Source organism: Cimex lectularius, unplaced genomic scaffold (genome assembly GCF_000648675.2).
Source record: "Cimex lectularius strain Harlan isolate CLEC.00 unplaced genomic scaffold, Clec_2.1 scaffold35, whole genome shotgun sequence".
Classification (NCBI taxonomy): Eukaryota; Metazoa; Arthropoda; class Insecta; order Hemiptera; family Cimicidae; genus Cimex; species Cimex lectularius.
Window position 1 is genome coordinate 741707 of NW_019392746.1, and position 20036 is coordinate 761742.

Here is a 20036-nt window from a genome sequence, read left to right on the forward strand (position 1 = left end):
CTAAATTTTTTGTAGTGTCCTTTTGCTTATATTTTTTATTTTACATGGTGATTCACTACTCATATGACAAAGTTCTTAAGGTGCTTCTATACCGCAAACGCAACAAAAAAGGCCCGGTTCTCAACTCTTTTGCAGTTATCCAACATTTTATGCTTTTTCAACTGTTCACAGCTTTTGCCACAAATCTACTTTTCGCCCTTGAACCGTTGAAAAGAGCATTAAATTTCCTTTAAGAAGGCACTCTTCTTGAAGTTTAAACTTAATGTTAGTAAAAAAACAAACACTACATTTTTCAAAAACTACTAAATTTAAAATTTGTGTGGTGAAACAAAGCCCCCTTGGCCAATTTCTTTTCTTTTATTTCAATTTCTTCATTTATTAAGCTTTCTAGTGGTATACCATTTTCATTAATTACATCGAAAAAAATGTAGAGATTTTGTGCTAAATGGGAAAAAGGTGGGATGGTGAGCAAAAGTGGGAATGGGGTAAATCTAGTAATTCAAATTTCTGTCTTGGTAAAAATTTATTTTCCAACTTTCACTTAATAAAAAAACAAAAAGAAAGAAAAAATCCACTTTAAAATCAAACAAAACAAATAAAAAAAGAGACAATAAACACAATGAACAACCAAATTACGTGGAATTTTTCTTTTTTCAAGAGCTGTAAAACCCAACTTTAGCTTAATAAAAAGAAACAAAAATTTAATGTAAAAATCCAACAAAATTAATATAAAAAAAGAGGCAATAAACATAGTGAACAAACAAATTACTTGGAATATTCTTTCTTACACAACTTCTTTATTGTTGTTCTTTTTTACTTTTCTTTTGTCTGTATTTAGTGTAGTCGAATTTGTCCAATTTTTCTGCTTTGGTTGCTCTCTATGTTTATTATCTCTTTTTTATGTGTTTTGTTTAGTTTTTCTTTCTTTTTGTGCTTTTTTATTAAGTTAAAGTTAGGAAATAAATTTGGCCTAGGGCAAAAAGTTGAATTATTTTATTTATAATTACTTAATTACACCATTTGCCCTTTTTCACACCATCACCATCCTTGTCTCATTTAGCATAGAATTTAAGTATAATGCTAGAAAACTTATCAAACAAAGAAGTCATGAAATTTGCCAAGCTCTACTGTGAATTTTTCCAATGGGGCTGCAAATTTAGTTTTTGGTAGACATTTTAAATTTAGCAGTTTTTGAAAGATTTTTTATCAATTTTTGTTATAATTCTCTAAAAATGATAGTTCAAGTGCTATGAGTAGATTAGTGACAAAAACTGTAGATAGCTGAAAAAACAAAATGTTGAATATCTGTGAAAAGTTGAGAATTGGGCCATTGCTTTTTGAGGATTTGAGGTGTAGAAGCAGATGAACTTTGATGCTCAAGTAGTAAATTACCCTTATACAAATTAATAAGTTACTTTGTTTGATGCACTTAATTTCTCTTTGTATCTCCTAGGCTTTGTGTGATATTTCTTATTACTCCTTCAATTAGTTTGTGAAATGGCTAATGCTAGTGTACTTGGCTTTTTATTCTCTGCTTCATTAATTTACAAAGTTTATTTCAGATTTTGTTCAATTTACGATTAATTTTTATTTTATTAATGTTAGCTTTTTAGGTTTTTGACAATTTTGAAGTGTATTGTTTTTCATAATGAAATAATGTTCCTTCCATTCTATGACAAATTTTCCATTTGAACAATTTATTTCAACAATTTATTTATTTTTTATTGTATTTTAAAGTTAATTAAAGCGTAATTTAATATTGAATGCAATTACATGATGTTCAGTGTTTTATAGTCGATTTAGAAAACTTTTGTTTTTTTAAGCCACATACCAACTGTTCAACTGAACACACTTGTGTTTGTACAGCACACCTATGATCATTCAGCTTGCTTCACAGTGCATTAAAGGAATTTCATGTAAAACCTATATTAGAGCAATTGGTTTTCAGACGAACAGTTGAATAAGGGCTGAGGGTTCCATGAATTTTGACTTCAAATACTTTTCTTGGTTTAATTATATGTTATATAAGAAATTTGAAACGGTGACAATTAGTGAAAATTTTGCATGGTTCAATTCATTATACAGGTAGACGCCAAGGAGTTTTAAAGGCTCCTCATCTTTTGTCCTAAGAGTTTCCATGACTTAGAAGTTACTATTCAAGTTGTCATTTTGTCATTTACATATGTGATTTTTGATAATCTCTGGTCATCATGGTCTGACTTTTGGTTTCATCTGTCAGACACGTCCCATAATTAGTTGGACTGTGTGTTATTTTGTCATTTTGGTCCATTTATGCATGACGTTAAATGTATTCATTGCAATAATCAATCTAGTCAATAAATTAGGTGTTGACAACTTATAAAAAGGACTTTTTTTTTCTTCCTTTGGGTCTTATCGCAGATATCCGCCCAAAGGTCATACAGGTGGCGGAATCAGAAAACCAGAAAAAAGAGCACACCGGGCCCATGCCCCACCAAAGCCAGCCCGCCACGAGAGGGGAAGGGAAACCCTTATCACTTTATGTCAATTTCTACTTATACTTTGACCAACTCGGGGATGTGGATAAAAACCATTTACATCAAAATCAACATGGAAAACGACATTTGAAAAATGGCAAAAAGGAGGGAAAACTCATAAGGTGGGGTTGAGATAGGAAGTTGATGTCCGAGTGGATCGAGGTCACGCTAGCTCAAGTGGTAGAGCAGCGGCGTATCTAGCCGAAGATCGTGGGTTCGAATCCCGCTCATGCCATTAACTTTTTTCATCTCAACTAAAAACCTTAATTAATTGTAATGTGTTGTAATGTTACAAATCGAGCAAGAGAGCAGCACTCAAGAAGAATTTCATCGATTCCTACAACTTCACGATCAAAAGTGTCATGATGCTCAAATGGTTCATTAATTATTGCCTGTCCTCCATATATTCTCATGAAGTCAGACGATATGTTAGTCAACGTACCAATCTGTCTAGGATCTAGAAAACACCAACTACACCGTTTCTTAGTTGGCTCTCTTATTTGCTATGCAAAACCAAGTTTAGACGTTAATGATATAGTTTGTATAGACGTATAGTTCGAGGTATATGTACAGAAAGCTAAAAATTGAAATGTTTTCTGAAAAATAAATACTGAACAAGGTCTTGAAGCAAACTTCCCGACAATATTTCACTTGTGTATTAATTTAAGAAAAATCATTCGAATCCTTTAAGAAAAACTATATACAGTTGACTTGATAACTTGTTTTTGCGTTTTGTTAAACGCCTTTTACTTTTGTTTTCAGATCCGCTCTGAAATATTAATATTTATTTAATCACTTGTTTTTATGAGACCACAAAAGGTTTGAATTAACCTTGGACCCTAGTATTTAAACGCGAAGTTCCGTGTTAAAATTGGTTTCTTAAGCATGGTCCCAATGCTTGAGGGCATGCGAAAACCCGCCTTTATCTTCGCTATTCATTGCCACTCACGAAAGGCGTAAAATTATCTTGAAAAAATGTAAATCTTGAAAAAGTGCCTAATCGGCAGTTTCTCAAAATTCGTCACAACAGCCTTTGATTGTGCACGGAAGTGAGGGAACGGTCATTGAAAATAAGACGTAGATTTTCCTTCTTCGTTGAGACGCGTTTTAAAATGTCTGTCACAACTGGGTCATAGTGTTTCCAATCAATCAAGGTCTACAACGGCATTAATCAAGCTTTAAGACCAGACAACAATAATCTGCTATTCTATAGAGCATGATCGATTCCTGAGTTAATAAGGAAGAAAATATTTTAACCCTTTCCACTTATATCCTTCAACAGATTGCCTATTTTTAACACAATTACTTCTTGAAAAAAAGAACAAAGATAATAAAAATTATTGACAGCTTTTCCAATTTTACTTCAAAAACAATCAGCTAAGGGTCCAACACACAGCAGAAATGCAGTAAAAAATAATTAAATAACAATGAAAATATTGATTATTTGGAGATCGTGAGATGCGGTCTGGTGTGTCGTAGGTTTTAGAAAAACATTTTCTTTATCGTCCCGACGTTTCGATCTTTATTGAGATCATCTTGAGGGCTCTCTGTTGAGAGTGCCTACACGACACAGAACAATGACACATCTACTCGGAAAACAAACACTTTGAGCCCTGAAGATGATCTCAATAAAAATCGAAACGTTGAGACGATAAAGAAAATGTTTTTCTAAAACCTACGACACACCAGACCGCATCCCAAGATCTCCAAATAATCATTAACTAACGGTCTCTAAACACCACACATTTCTAAATGAAAATAATCTTCACCAACAGAAGATGGCTAGAGATGGCCCTTATTAAATTCAAAACTTTAAACAGTATTTTAACTAATTATTAAAAAAAATTGTTTTATGTAGATACAATAAAAGAGATTCTTGCGATTCTAGGAAAAACTGAAAAAAAACTTAATCTGATCGATGCTTTATTACAAGACAGTTGTTGAAGTCTGCAGTTTTTCTCATAACTTTTCTTAGCCTTTCCTTACTTTTTATCGCTCGAGACGAGTTATTCGTTAACTTTGAACCACAATTGGCCCTTGGCACGAGAAAAATGAGCAATTTCATTATATGTTACATGCATATCTGACGTTACGTTTTATTCACAGTCGGTTGTAATTATGTTAATAATAATTACAACATGCATGTAAACGGAATGCAAACGGAACGACGCAAATGTGGCCCAACTTTAACACGCTCATTGTACAAATACCCCTAATATTTTATTAATGTTAAAAAACTGATTTAACACGAATCTGAATTTGGGATTAACAACTGCGATTATAATTTTTTTGATGACAAAATACACCGTAAAGAAAGCTTAAGAAAAGTAGAAATCAAAATATTCTGTTATGCTATTTTACGATCAGAAGTTACTACTAGTCTCTATGCTTTACATTTAGACAGAATAATAAAAACGGTTTCATTTAGCCAAGGCCCAAAAACAATTACTATAAAATAAAAAAAACATTAAAAAAACAGTGTATCTGATTTTTCAACGAATACAAACAAAACGCAACTTTTTCATTTCAACCAAAACCTTACATAAAAAGATTAATTAACTGATTAAAACAACAATTATCTAGTCGATTAAGATTTACGTTCAATGATAATACTTAGTTTTGCAATAACTTAAAACTATTTGAAGAGAATATATGACCTGGAAAAACGTATAACCAAACTCTTTACAATAATTTAAAGTGACTATGGGAGAAGAAGTAAGAGAATAAGAAAGTAAAATAGATTGAGAGAACAATTGAGAGATTGAGAGATAGATAGATAGATAGATAGATAGATAGATAAATAGATAGATAGATAGATAGATAGAGAGAGAGAGAGAGAGAGAGAGAGAGAGAGAGAGAGAGAGAGAGAGAGAGAGAGAGAGAAATAGATGGATGGATAAATAGATAAATAGATAGATATTGGGTTGTCCGGAAAATAATGCAGGATTTTGGTATTAAACAAAAAAAAAGAAACTAGTTACTTTAAAGCAATGTTCTTTAATCAAAATAATTTCCCATACTCTCAATACATTTCTCCCAACGTGTTGGTAACTTATTAATTCCGTCTGAGTAGAATTCAGAATTTTTAGAATTGATAAAGTCAATAAATGCATTTTCCAGTTCCGTTTGATTTTTGAATATTATGTGTTGTAAGTAGTGGTCCAGGTGTCTAAAAAAATGGTAGTCAGTAGGCGAGAGGTCCGGAGAGTAGGGTGGGTGAGGCAAAGTTTCATAGCCAAGCTCCAATAATTTTTGTGACGTTACACGTGACACATGTGGTCGAGCGTTGTCATGCAACAAAATGGGCCCTTTCCGATTGACCAAAGAGGGCTTCATTACTGCCAATTTCTGATGCATGGTATTAATTTGGTTACAGTATGATTCAGCATTGATGGTTTCGCCAGGATTTAAGAAGCTGTAGTGTATTAAACCAAATGAAGCCCACCATACCGTAACCATTACCTTTTTTTGATGAGTTGGGGGCTTTGGAGCTTCTCCTTGTCGAGCCACTGTCCAGAACGTCTAGTGTTATCGTAGAGAATCCACTTTTCGTCACATGTAACAATTCTGGCCAGAAATGGGTCATTTTTGTTTCGACAAAGAAGTGATGCACAAACATCAAAGCGCTGATTTTTTGGCGATCGTTTAATGAGTGTGGAACCCAATTTTCGAGTTTTTTCACTTTTCCAATCGCCTTGAGGTGGTCAGCGACGGTCGTTTTACTGACTTTGAGTTGCTCTGCAAGTTCTCGAACAGTTGTTTTGGGGTTTTCTTCCACCACTGATCGCAGAACATCATCATTAAGAGAGGAAGGCCTTCCACGACCTTCTTCATCTTCAAGGCTGAAATCTCCCTCCCGAAATTTTTTAAACCACCTTTGCACAGTGCACTCATTAACACAACCCTCGCCCCAGACTTGGTTAATGTTTCTAGCCGTTTGGGCTCCGCTTCGGCCGAGTTTAAACTCGTAAAAGAAAATCGTACGAAATTCTCGCTTTGACATTATAAGGATGACTGAATTATTTCCAAGTAGCGGAATGCTACAGAGGTAAACAAACAATATCATTTGGAAGAGGAATAATAAGTGTTGACATTCATACAAATGAGTAATCCTGTAAACGTAAACAGAATATTTTATATAGATTTTTTTTAATGAAAACTTAAAATCCTGCATTATTTTCCGGACAACCCGATAGATAAATATAGTCAGCTAGCTAGAGAAATGTATATAGATAAATAGATGTTTATGTAGATCGATAAATAGAGAGATAAATAGATAAATAGATAAATCAAAAGAGATAATAGAGATAAAGATACACAGCTAGCTGGAGAGATTTAGATAGATAAAAAGATAGATAAATAGAAAGATAAATAGATAAATCAATAGAGATAAAGATATACAGCTAGCTGGAGAGATTTAGATAGATAACTAGATGGGTAAATAAATAGATAGATAAAGATAGACAACTAACTAGATAGATGTAGATAAATAGGGATAGGGAGAGTGAGAGATTGATTGATTAAACGTTTTATTAAACATTAATCCATTTATGTTTAGTGGTCTAATCGACCAAATTACTTATTTCAATTAATTATTCTTTTTATGTAAGGTCTTGGTTGAGATGAAAAAGTTAGTGTCACGATTCGGGGATTCGAACCCACGTTTTACTTAACCTAACGCAAAGTTAGGTCTCGTGGACCTTTCTCCCATTCAACGTGAGTTATGTTGTACATTATACATTATATATACAATTTATGCAGGCTGGTTTGGTCCTTACAATCTATTTTAGAACTAGAATATAAGAAAAAATTTTTACATATTTTTTATTAATATTTCACGTTACGATAATTTTTTGGTTTATAAATTTATAAGATATGTATTTATTTCAGTAAAAACAAAACAATGAATCAATAAAAAAACTTAAACAACTTTAATAAAACCTTGAACAATAATTTTTGATAATTAGTCGTGGCTTTAAATTAATTAACCAATTAGTTTTTCATTTTCGTCATTATTGTAGTTATTTAGAGAATATAAAAACACATAATGTAACATGTACATAATATTAATTAATTTGTTTCCATGATTTTATGATGTTTTTAATTATTTTCCATCAGATGCTTTAGATATTTTCTTTTGAAAGTACGAAAAATGCTCTCAGAGTTAATTAAAATTATTAAACATCATTATGCTCGTAATTAAGAAAGAGTTGGAGTATATTTCAGTTCTATGTATTGTAATTTTAAATTTATTATTTTCTTTGGTGATTGATCAGCCTTCTCAGTTTAAATATTTTTTTTCCAAAAGGTAGATCGGGGATGAGGCCATGAAGACAGAAACAACATTTATTTTCTTGTCGAGCTTTTGGCAGAATATATCGCCTTCATCAGGACTTCGAAAAAAATCGTTATACTATATGAACAGGTACATGTGTGGATAACGGATAGCCTAATAAAATTTAAAAAAAACTTATAACATTGTAGGTTTCACTATTTTATTGACTTTTGTCCATTATAAATACTCGGGATGTTTCAAGGAGGATTTTTAGAAGTTACTAAATTGAGTATCACAAATTGAGTCTGTCTTACAAATAGGAGCTAAACCTTTTGAGGAGAAAATCATGTATTCCAAGGATGATTAACCAATTAGTTTTTGAATAAAGAGACAATGATCGACTTCAAATTTAAATATATTGTGTTAACCTGTTGATGCATAACTTGGGCAGCTTTGGTCGTGTAGTCTTGAAAAGATTTGTTGTTGTTGAACGAGAAGGATGGAAACCATGGTTCTACCGGCTATCCGTTACCCACACATGTACCTGTTCATATAGTATAACGATTTTTTTCGAAGTCCTGATGAAGGCGATATATTCTGCCGAAAGCTCGAAAGAAAATAAATGTTGTTTCTGTTTTCCTGGCCTCATCCCCGATCTACCTTTTGGAAAGAAAAAAATATATTCAAATTTATTGTTTTGTCTTAAGTTTACTGTTTTAATTTTTCTCTTATATTTAACAAATATATAGTTCGGTCCCTTAGTGTGTATAATTTTAAACATTGTTGATAAGTTTGTTTTTGTAATTTATCGAATCTTAACATATTAATTCTTTTAAATTTATCATAAACTGCTCAAAAATTAATAGGGATATTTCTAATTGATTCCTATTTTATTAATTTTAATTAAATTAACCGATATATTCGTATTCGTATAAAACAAAATAGAATATACAAACCAAGAACGAACAAATGTTCATCCTCATTTTTAATAACGGATTTACTTAAGAATAGTAAACAGAAAGATTACTCATTTGGTAAACAAACACCTTTTCTCGTCTTTTCTCCATTTTAATCCAGTTGTATTCTCTTTAACCATGGAAAGACATCATCTTGAACCAGAAGTTGGGAATATTATTGTAAGAATGAGCCATCGAGGTCACCGGCAAGTTAAGAATCGCAGAGGCAGTTGGCGTTTCTTAGAGCGTGATCTCCCGGCTTTAGCCAGATTCCGAGAGACTGGAAGTGACAATGGGTGGCCTGGTAGTGGTTCTCAGCGCATTACGACTCTAAGGGAGGACAGACGTACTGTCTTTGCTGCAAGACGAAACCCTTTCCATAGTGCCCGCCAGATACTAAAAGAAGAACAAGATGTTCTGGCAGGCCTTTATCAACACAAGCGATACGTAATCTTCGTTGGTCTTACATCGTATGCCCCTTTGGGACGACCTACAAGATCGGAAAATGGTGCAGCGAGCACCTAGAAGAGAAAAACCAATTGGAATGCTGTTATGTTTACTGATGATATGCGTTTCTGTCTGTATAGTGATAGCACGAAGGTCTGCCGAGAACACGGGATGCGTACAATGCCCCAGTTCGTGATCCCTTCAGGACAATTTAGAGGAAGCGATGTAATGGTCTGGGCTGTGATTTACCCTGGAGGACGAACTGAATTCCATATTGTTGAACATTGCAACATTGTATGTTTGAAGACCACAACCCGAATCCCAATCAACATCGTATGAAGGATGGTTGATCGCAAAACAAACATATTGTTGAACGCAACCGTTATGTCCAAGAAATTATCGAGGAATACATCCCTCAAACCTGGGATCTCATTGGCAGGGATTTTCGATTTCTAGACAATGCCAGACCTTATAGAGGCAGAGTTGTTCATCAATGTTTATAAAACCTGGGAATTTCCCATCTATCTCTTCCCCCATTGTCTCAGACCTCATCCCATTGAGCACATACGTTGCAGAGAAGGCTTTTCTATCACCATCCGCCACAAGTTGACCTGCAACAACTCAGTGCAGCGTTCCAACATCTATGGAGTGAAATTCCTTATGAAATCAGTGAAAACCTTATTAAAAGTATGCGTAACAAGGTGCTTTTACACAGGTATTTTTACACAGGCCTAACAGAAGTTTTAGCTAACACAGGACATTATACATTGTGTCCAATAAACAAAATTATGAAATTGAAACCTTTTATTTTGTTATTTTTCAAAATCCCTTAATTAAATTTTCCTTCACTAAAAAATATAATAATTTCTAATAAATTTTAATGCAATTTATAATAAAAATAAAATAAAAATGCTTGTGAAAGTAAATGCTACAAAATTGGCAATAAACCTCATGCATTTTGTGTCCTTTGTACATTACGTTTGTTTGTATGAGACAAATACATTTTAGATGCACTGTATCGCAAATAAAATTCAATAATGTAAGAGTGGGAGCGAGAGATAGATAGATAGATAGATAGATAGATAGAGATAGAGATAGAGAGAGAGAGAGAGAGAGAGAGAGAGAGAGAGAGAGAGAGATTGAGAGAGAGAGAGAGCGAGGGAGGGAGAGAATGAGAGTGAGAGAGAGTTTCATCGAAAAGTTTCAAAGTTTCATTTCAACAGAATAATTATTAGTGTCACGAGCGGGATTCGAACCCACGACCTACTTTTTCATTTCAACCAATGCCTTACATAAAAAGATTAATTAATTGAAAGAAGTTATTTGATCAATCGGGCCACGAAGTATAATGGCTTTACTATGATTATTATTTCGCAAAAAGAGTGCAAAATGCTAAACCTGCATTGTTTAAACATGAATACGGACTAGTCTACCCTGCGCCTTTATCGACTTTCTTTTTCAATTAATATTACAAAAACAAAAGAAATAATACGAGTATGAGAGAGAGAAAGAAAGCCAGGCGTGCGTGTTCGTTTATAATATTGCACTCTTTATCTCTTTCTCAGTGGTTCCATGAAAATGCAAGAATCCATCAGCAGTCTAATTAATTGAATCGTCTATTTGCCGAATCATTTTCTCTCCTTTACTACTATTTTTGTAAACCATTAAAGGTACAAATCACTCGCCAGATGGATATAATCTAGATTGACGGTTAAAGGCTGACGGTGCCGTGAACCTGACGGATTTCATATTTCAAAAATCCTGACACGTTAATTCGCGCTGGTGGACGCCCATCCTATCACCTTGAACTTGGTACCGATATATACCCATCATGGTTTCTTGAGCTGTCTTGAATAGGTTTTTTCTTCTTCTATTTTTCCCCCAGGGGAAATAAAGCCCGGAGGTCAATAACAAGGAAGTTCGATACCCTTGTGAACTTTCCCTTCAGGAATCGTATAACTGAAAATGTTTTGGTATAAGAGCAGCAACAACAGACATATTTTAAATGAAAGTTTTTTTAGTTGGTTGCATATGACGTTTTAATGTTTTTTTTAAGCTACTAGTAGAAAAGAAAAGTTAGGAGCTACCTGTGTTTATCAATGATTAGATTGAAGGATTCTCTAAGTATAAAATCCTTCTTAATTTTCGTTAAATTAGCCATAAAATATGTAAAAAATTCTGTCAAGATAAGCCTTTCAACGGAATTCCTTGTCGTCAAATTACACACAACCTACACAATCGACCTTTTTAGGCACATTTCAGTCCAGAACACGCGGTTTCACGTAACACACACAAAACATGCTAACTAGCTATTTACTTTTGACACAATTAAAATATCCCCCTATCACAAATTTTGACCCAAGTCACGGTTTCCAGCCATGTTATTTTCTGGTAAAAGAGAACTTTTTACAATTTTATTTTAATCAATATTCAAACTCGGTGAATGTTCTCACATCGTGTGATCTTAAGAAATGAATGACTTTATTCCGTGTTAAGCCATCTGAAGTACATAAACAACTCTTAGCTTTAATACAATTTGATACTGCCACTATTGCACCATTGTGCTGTTTTACGTAGTTACAGTTTTATAAAGTGAAAATTAATTTAAAATATTTGAAATGTTTAATAATAAATTTTTTATAAATAATATCGAACACACGAGAGCAGCCAGCCTTTAGGTTTTTCTGTTTTTAATTTTTTGCAATGAAGTTTGTACAAGAATCTAAGACTACGGTTGACGCGAATTCTGACTAAATTTTGTTCTGATTTCTGACGATTTCGTCCGAACAAACAAATACTTGTTTTCCAATGAGAGTGTTTACTTTGGCAGCAAAGTGCACGTCAGAACACACACACACAGAACCAGTTTGATTTTTTTCGTGCATTCTGATGTTCAATTTAGACATCTTTGGATTAGATAAATGGATATAGATAAAACGATTAGTCTTCTTTTTGAGAATCGGTGTTCGTGGGACATGAACGACAAAATATATTACAACAGAGATATTTCTCGGCCAAAGTGGGAGAAAGTTTCTCAAGAAATCAACACTATCAGTAAGCCACATTTGGTAAGTGGTCATAATTAACCATATTAATTATTATAACGAATAATTCTTTTTACCTAAGGTTTTTGTTTGAGACGAAAAATTAGTGTCACGAGCGGGATTCGAACCCACGACCTTCCGGCTCAATACGCCGCTGCTCTAACCATTTGAGGCCTGACTTCGATCCCCTCGAACACCAACTCATCTCAACTTACAACCGTTCGAATTTTCCCTCTTTTTGGCATTTTTCAAATTTCATTTTAATTAATGGTCAATTATGACCGTTAAACATAAATGGATTAATATTCAATTTTTTTAAGGGACTAGCAATACGTTTGAAACTCTCCCTTCTCGTCTCTTGTGGAAAATGAGTGGTTAACATGCTTTGTTTTCCCACTACCTATCAACAATAGCTTAATCAACGGACTTTCAAGAAAATAAACCTCATTAAGTTCGTCCATTTTGCTGTGAGGTTAAAACGTACTGACTATCAGAAAACGCGCAGTGTAACTACATTGTCCTGACGAGGATTTCGGACATACTCGTCGGAACAAAATTTTGTCAGAATTCGCATCCATAGTAACCGTAGCCTAACGTACATATGTTTTTCCATACTTCGTCCTTAGCGTCTCTAGTAATTCGATTTTTTAAAATTTTATTAAAGGTTAATTATTAAAACACAAATAGGCAGAGACTTAAAGCTTGTTTGAATTAAGGAAAAAGCAAGGCAAAAAATAAATTATTTTTATCCGAATATCGCTTAAATATGGTTAACACAAGAACTAACAATTATTTTTTTACGAAATAATTAGCGCTCTGCCCGTTGGAAATAATTACAGCAATTAATGGCTTTGTGAAAACTGCCTTATGAATAATGTAAAGGGCACGATTAATCATACTGAAAATTTTCATGGCTATGCATGTTTAGAAATGAATCAGATCTATGTTTCAGGCAAACCATTTCAAAGAAAATAATAATAATATTTCGCCTTCTCTTATCAACAGCTGAACAGAAAGCAAATACGCGTATATAATTATATCACTATAATATCTGTTTATTTACTAACGGAATTCTTTAGTTTGCCCTGACAAAATTATTTCCGCGGTAAATCTTACTTAAATTATGTTTCTCACGCCAACCTGGGTAATGTGATGTACCGGGATCCGTGTCAACGAACTCAGAATCAACATTCAATCGCCAAGTGAAATTTATTTATTGTCATTTGGAATGTTTAAAAATACAGCTTTTTATTTGGCGTTTTATCATTCATTTTGAAGAAAGATTTTTTTAAATTAATTTTCATTGCGTGCAAATTACGTAAATTTTGGACCACGCGGATACATGCGACGTTTAAAAATCACTAAATCAATAAATCGTAAAATGTATACTTTAATTATTCTAGCCTTCGGTTTCACTAAGGTGTTTTATATTGAACCATTTTACGAAATATCTACAACGAATTGTGTGAAATAAAAGCGATAAAAATAAAAATCTTGAGATATACCAAGTAAACCTGTAGTTCTAAAATACCTATAAACTTGTAGCTTCATTGTTCTATCTGACTTTTTCCTAAGGCGCGTTTCAGCCATCCTCGCTGATTGGTGTATCCGTTATTTGGTAATATAATTTATAATATTAATTAATCTTTATGTAAGGTATTGGTTGAAATGAAAAAGCTAATGTCACGAGCGGGATTCGAACCCACGACCTTCGGCTAAATACGCCGCTGCTCTACCCCTTGAGCTATCTTCGATCCACTCGGACACCAAATTCTCATCTCAACCTACCTTCTTACGCCGAGAATTTGCCGGCTTCGCTCCGTGGAGACGGGCGGGGTTACTTAATGAATTAAGAATATTAAACTTAATATTAAATTTTAAAAAAGATGGGCGCCACGCTGTTTATGTACACGGAAACAGCGAACCGTAAAAAATAAAACAAGAAAATTCAATAACAGTAAAATTAACACAAAGAAAAAAAAGAACACAATATTTACATAAGGAAACAAAAAAAATACATTTATTCCAATGGAAACTAAAATATTAAACATAGATTGATCTTAATTCTCTACGGGTACATTTTAACAAACTTACACACTAAATGAACCTAAATTATCATAAAATCTAAATAAACATTCCTTAAAACTAAACTTTCCTGGGAACCAGTGTCCAGATATGCTTCTTTTCCAGGCGCTTGAAAATCCCCGCTTCTAGGAATGTGGAGCACCTTCTCTGAAGTTGAGTGGGTCCGCGATCGCCTTCGTTGATTTTCTTTGATCCGGCCAGGCCGTAGGGATATCCGTCTCGACGCACTCTGTCCTCGCTTTTTTTTTACTCCTTTACTCTCTCATAAGCCTATCCTAGGCCGTCTTAATTTTGATGAACCCACCGCCAATTTTAGTTCAGGAGGCATCCCTGGCCAAACAACAACAATACACTCATACTATGTTACGAACGTAACAACCTTTCGAATTTTTTCTCCTTTTTGCCATTTTTCAAGTCACGATAGCTCAAGTGGTAGAACAGCGGCGTATTTAGCCGAAGGTCGTGGGTTCGAATCCCGCTCGTGACACTAGCTTCTTCATTTCAACCAATACCTTATATCAAGATTAATTAATTGAAAGAAGTTATTTGGTCAATCGGACCAGGAAATATAATAGATTTATTAATTTATACGTTTTGACGATCTATTTTATTAAATGGATTAGTTTTGTATGCTCATTTACCATCTCATACATATATGAGAATATGGTCCATTTATTACGTATTTCTACGATGTTGAGAATTTTGTAAAAGGACGCGACTGACAAGATAACACAGAAAAACCATTGATGATGGTGAAATAGGTCTGGCAGAACTCGACAAGAATAGGTGTAGGAAGGTCAAAGATGGTCAACCTATTTTGAACATCTTATAATACACTAAAAGATAAATAAATAATTACTAAATAACTAAACTAAGTAAATAATAACTTGTTGTTTACCTTTATTGACTGTTACTAATCCTTCTGCAATCTTTAGATTAAAAATAAAGAAAAACAGTTCAATTTCACCCTTTCCAGCGCCAAATTGTCGAGTGAGTTAAGTAGATTTTTAATTCGGTTTTTTCGATGAAACAATAAATTTGAGAAACAAAATTAATAGTTTTTTTCTTAAGTGGAGAAGATCCTGCTTTGGCCAATGATGGACGTAGTGCCGCCACAAAGCATGGTTTACAACTCGAAGGTAGTAGTCAACCGCAATGTACGAGAGCTAAAGACAATTATTTTATTGCTCTTGGCGCACTACGGAACCATCATTTAAGGGTTCACTTGGTAGGAAATCAACTCCAAACGGTCCGAAATGTAAGGGTGAGCTCAAAAACAGTCATCAGAAGTTTTCGTGAGAATAGCCTAGCCTTTAGACATCCCGCATCATGTTCTCTACTATTGGAGAGGCATCGTGCAGAAAGACTATTCACAAATCAGCATCTCACTTGGACGTTTGAACAATGGTGGAGGGAGATGTTCTCTTCACTGACGAATGCCGGTTTGGTTTGTGGCAATCTGATGAGCGTGTTTGTAGAAGACATAGAAAACGCTTTGTTTCATGTGCCTTACGTGAATCATAGCCTTTTCAAAGTTATGATATGGGGGTGGAAAGTCCATCCTCCTACCGAACTGACTATCATACAGAATGCACCAATTTGACTGCACCAATGCACATTAAAGGGAGTTCTTCTGGACTGTGGTCCCATTCACTTGTTTATGGGGCTCAACTTCGTGTTAATGCATGGCAATGCTCGACTGCATGTAGCTCGAGCTTAGATACTTCTTAGATTGTTTCATGAATTCATCCAGTGTGAGGTCTTTCTTTCAGCACCCATTTGTTCCGTTGCACTTTCAGCTTGCTTTGGGGTATGCCAGGAAGTAAGGGCTCCTGCTTTTGCTTGTTTGTTAGCGACATGGACTGTTTGGAAATATGAGGCTCAACCAAAGCATCCATATTTTATCCAAATCTTGCCCTTTACCTCGATATCCCTTACATTTTTCAGGCCATAAAATCCCGATATAACAAATTCCACTCCTCACTCACTGGTCAACCCAATTTAGTCAACCAGCTTCCCTCAGCCACGCTTCCTGATTGTTCTCAACGACGATTGAAGTGATCGCCGTCTAAGTAAGAAGTAAAACAAGTGCCAAGTAATTGAACTACTGAGTAACTTCTCCGCTCAAGGCTAAACAAATAATTATACAATATTTCACCACATTGTATTTACTTGGTCTAGGTATTCTAGAGTTTTTAACGTTCAATAAAATAGAACAACGTACAACTGATTATATATACTGAAGTGTCACTGAGGCGTACTAACATTTAAGTTTCTTTAATTTATTCTTACTTATTTTTCTTCTGAGATGTTTCATTGTTATTTTACTGTTAGTTAATAATGTTCGTTGCATGTTGTTTATACAATATTTGGTAAAGTACAATACTTTATGATTCCATCTGTTGTATAACCTGTGCATCCTTCACAAAATTACAAATAGAAATACACAAATCTTACTGTTTTCCTTTAGAGTTAAATAATCATTAAGTAACATTTCCTTTGTAAAGGTTAAGTCGGATTGATATTTAAGTACTGCGGAACTTTTAAGGTGTGGCTACCTGTTGTTTGATCGGTGACCGTTAGATTATAATGAAACAGTTCCGTTTATCGGATTTTCATTAGAAAATCGTATTTAAGCACGCGATCTTTATTCATTCCCCTTGGAAAAAATACACTTCATGGCCACGGCCAAGTGGCAAGTCGCAATAGGGGGTTGAGCCGAGGATCGGGTATCGGAAAAGTCATTTGCCGCCAAATCACCCGGACCCGAATTTCTTACCCCCTGACAGGTCTATACCTAATTTTAATAAATGAGATTCTTTATTATCTTTGCTCACGGTATCGTTTTTATTTCTGGGGAATCCACCTTCTTGGAATCGTTACTCACCGCAGGCCATTTGGGGTGGAAAAGAAAAGCCGGAAAATAGTTTCAAGGAATCGATGGTTTTCAGACTGAGAATTGGGAATTAACGAATTTCCCACAAAAACTATTCTCCATATTTTATTACTAACACCGTGTTCTACTCTTTTGCAACTAAACTTTTATTTATATTTCACTTATAAAATATAACATTTATTCAATTTATTGTTATTGTCTCAGGGAATCAATTTCTCAACAACAATAATTTAACAATATACTGGCTCCTAAAGCCCCCTTTTTTTTCAAGTCTTAAAACTAATTGATTCCAATAAATACTATTACAATTTAAAGTTGGACCTATTAGAAAAAATTCGACTATTAACTTTTTCACCTTAAAATTAATTATGAATTTGCTGATTAACGTCTATTTAACAGTTTTATGCCATTAATTTCACAATATGAGTCAATATTCTATTATACTATAAGTTGAGCTTTTGCTGTTATCCAAAACTTTTTTTTTGTTTATACAATTTTGTATTTATTCGAACTGGTCCTTGTCAAAAGGACCTATATCCGGCAAGAAAGTTGTAAAAATTGAATTTTAAATTTTTGTCTCGTTAAAAACTGCAACTTAAATAACAAAAAAAGTAGTAGTAAGTTTAGTAATTATTAACTTCGAGTAAATTTGACCTTTTTTATCGTTAATATTTTACAGTTAAATAAATCTCTTAGTTTTGCAAATCAATAAAAGTTGATTATGAATATAATTTTCACCCTACTATTTAGATTATTATATATCTATTACAAATCAACGGTTAGTTGTAATAGTATAAAATATTTTGTAACTATTATCTTTCAGAAAAAAAAGAAAAAACGCAGAAATTTTTTTTCCATTTTGAGTTGAAGGGTTTTCCTATTTTGCACTTAAACTTTCGTCTATTGTGTCCGAGTTCTGTTATAGTTTTTCTGTAAGATTTTCTTTAAGAAAATACAGAATTCTCCTCATGGGTATGGTATCGAGGTCTACATCGTTCAAGAATGGCTTTCTGGATATCATACCCTTTTCCTACAAATTGCCCGACAGTTTCATAAGATATGCTCTGTTCTCTCTGTCGTCTAGACATAGTTTACATTTATCATCTGTTAATAGTCCCATTTATTTTAAGTGATATTTTACTGGAGCTTTGTATTTACTGAAATAAACCATAAGCTTTGGTCATTATACCACTGTATTTCAGACCATTGAACATGTGCCAAAGAGATCAAAAGTAGTAAAGTCAAGAGCCGTTTGGGACTCATCAATGCGCCTTGTCAGACATTAAATTCCATAAGAAAATTAACCTTGTTTAGGCAAGGCATATAGGGCAGAGGGGAAACGAAATTGGCTGATAAATTGACCAAAGAAAGTTCGATGAGAATACCTATCGGCCCTAAATTGCCAAAAACGTTAAACAAGTTAAACGTTACAAATGTTCAATGGGATTGTATTCCAGGACAGAGGGAAGCGAAAATGTTCGTTAGAAAATTATCGCATAACATCAGAAATAATAAACCTAGGACGTGCTAGGACTAGAATGATAGTATGACTGCTGACTAAACCATGCAAAATCCGGAAGCATATGTGTACGACTCGGACTAGCAGAAAGAAGCCTGTGCAGATATTTCCAAAAAGAAGAAGAAATAGCGGAACATGTCCTCTGTTGTTGCGAAGGCTGAGATTTGAACTCCTGAGAGAGAAAAAGCCAAAACTTGAAGTATACTCACGGAAGCCCTTAACAAAATTTGTAGATCTGATAAAAAGCCTTAACGGAGTACTTTAAACAATAATGAAGATTGCACAATATACCATTATTAGTTAAGGTGCGCAGTCGTAACCATTCAAATTGTGTACTCCGTATTTATCAGGGTATTAGGTAAGGAGCCCCACCATTCACGCTAATAAATTACATTCACACTACCCTAGAGTATCCGATATTTTTCAGAATCTCTGCTTGCTCTCTAATAATTTTCCTTCAGTGCAATGTACAAGCAAGGGCTGTTTTTCATTTACCCTTTCTATTCAAGCTAATAAATACAGTCATGCAACACTCATTCATTCGATAATTTTCAAGAATAGAGAGGTCTTGCCCATCCATTCTTGCTAATAAATACATTCATTAAAATAAATGATTTTTTTAATGGAACTGATGTATTCGAACAGCGATCTGTATGGAAGTTCGTTTTTTACTCAATTCTCTGCAATCTTTAATGAGCTCCGTAAATTGTTTCTCTCCATAATAAGCACCGATGTGTTCTCACCCCGCTAGGCCACACGTGAACCTGGTGTGGCCTATGCGCAACCTGGTATAGTCCATTTTAGACCGATGTCTTTTTAACTTTATATAATTTTGACTTATTTCTTTCGGTCCAGTGGAATCTACATCCATTTTTATTTCATTGGCACCTGTTCTTTTAATACACGCTGGTCGTTCCAGTGCAATAATATAAACAATTTTTCTGATATTTATATGGGGCAGTCTTTAATTGACAGACTTTGACAGACTAACTTAAAATGCTTAAACACCTGAACTTTCGAAGCAACAGAAATTGAACTTGAAATTGGCAATGAGACGACAGGAGTCGACAGATCCTTAACTTCAAACTCTGAACTTGAATAATAGAAATTATAAACTATTTATTTTCAATTGTGTAATGCAATGAAATATCAAATTTTTATATTAATCTGTATATGTGCTTTAAATTGCATTAACCTTGATTTTCAGATACCTCACTGGGACCTTAGCTGGATTTAAAAAATACGGGGATATTGCAATCACTTATGCATTCTTTTTGGCACTAATGTACTTCAGGACA

The 20036-nt window shown here is 34.0% G+C and overlaps 1 protein-coding gene across 2 annotated transcripts in view; it reads left to right on the forward strand.

Moving 5' to 3' along the window:
• Positions 1-19972: 19972 nt before the first annotated feature.
• The window catches only part of LOC106669342 (leucine-rich repeat-containing protein 51-like), a 4957-nt gene continuing 4893 nt past the window's right edge, over positions 19973-20036 (forward strand). For both annotated transcript variants that reach the window (XM_014398756.2, XM_014398757.2), the window contains exon 1: positions 19973-20036. This exon is cut by the window's right edge. The gene's annotated coding sequence lies outside the window, so the exon portion shown is untranslated.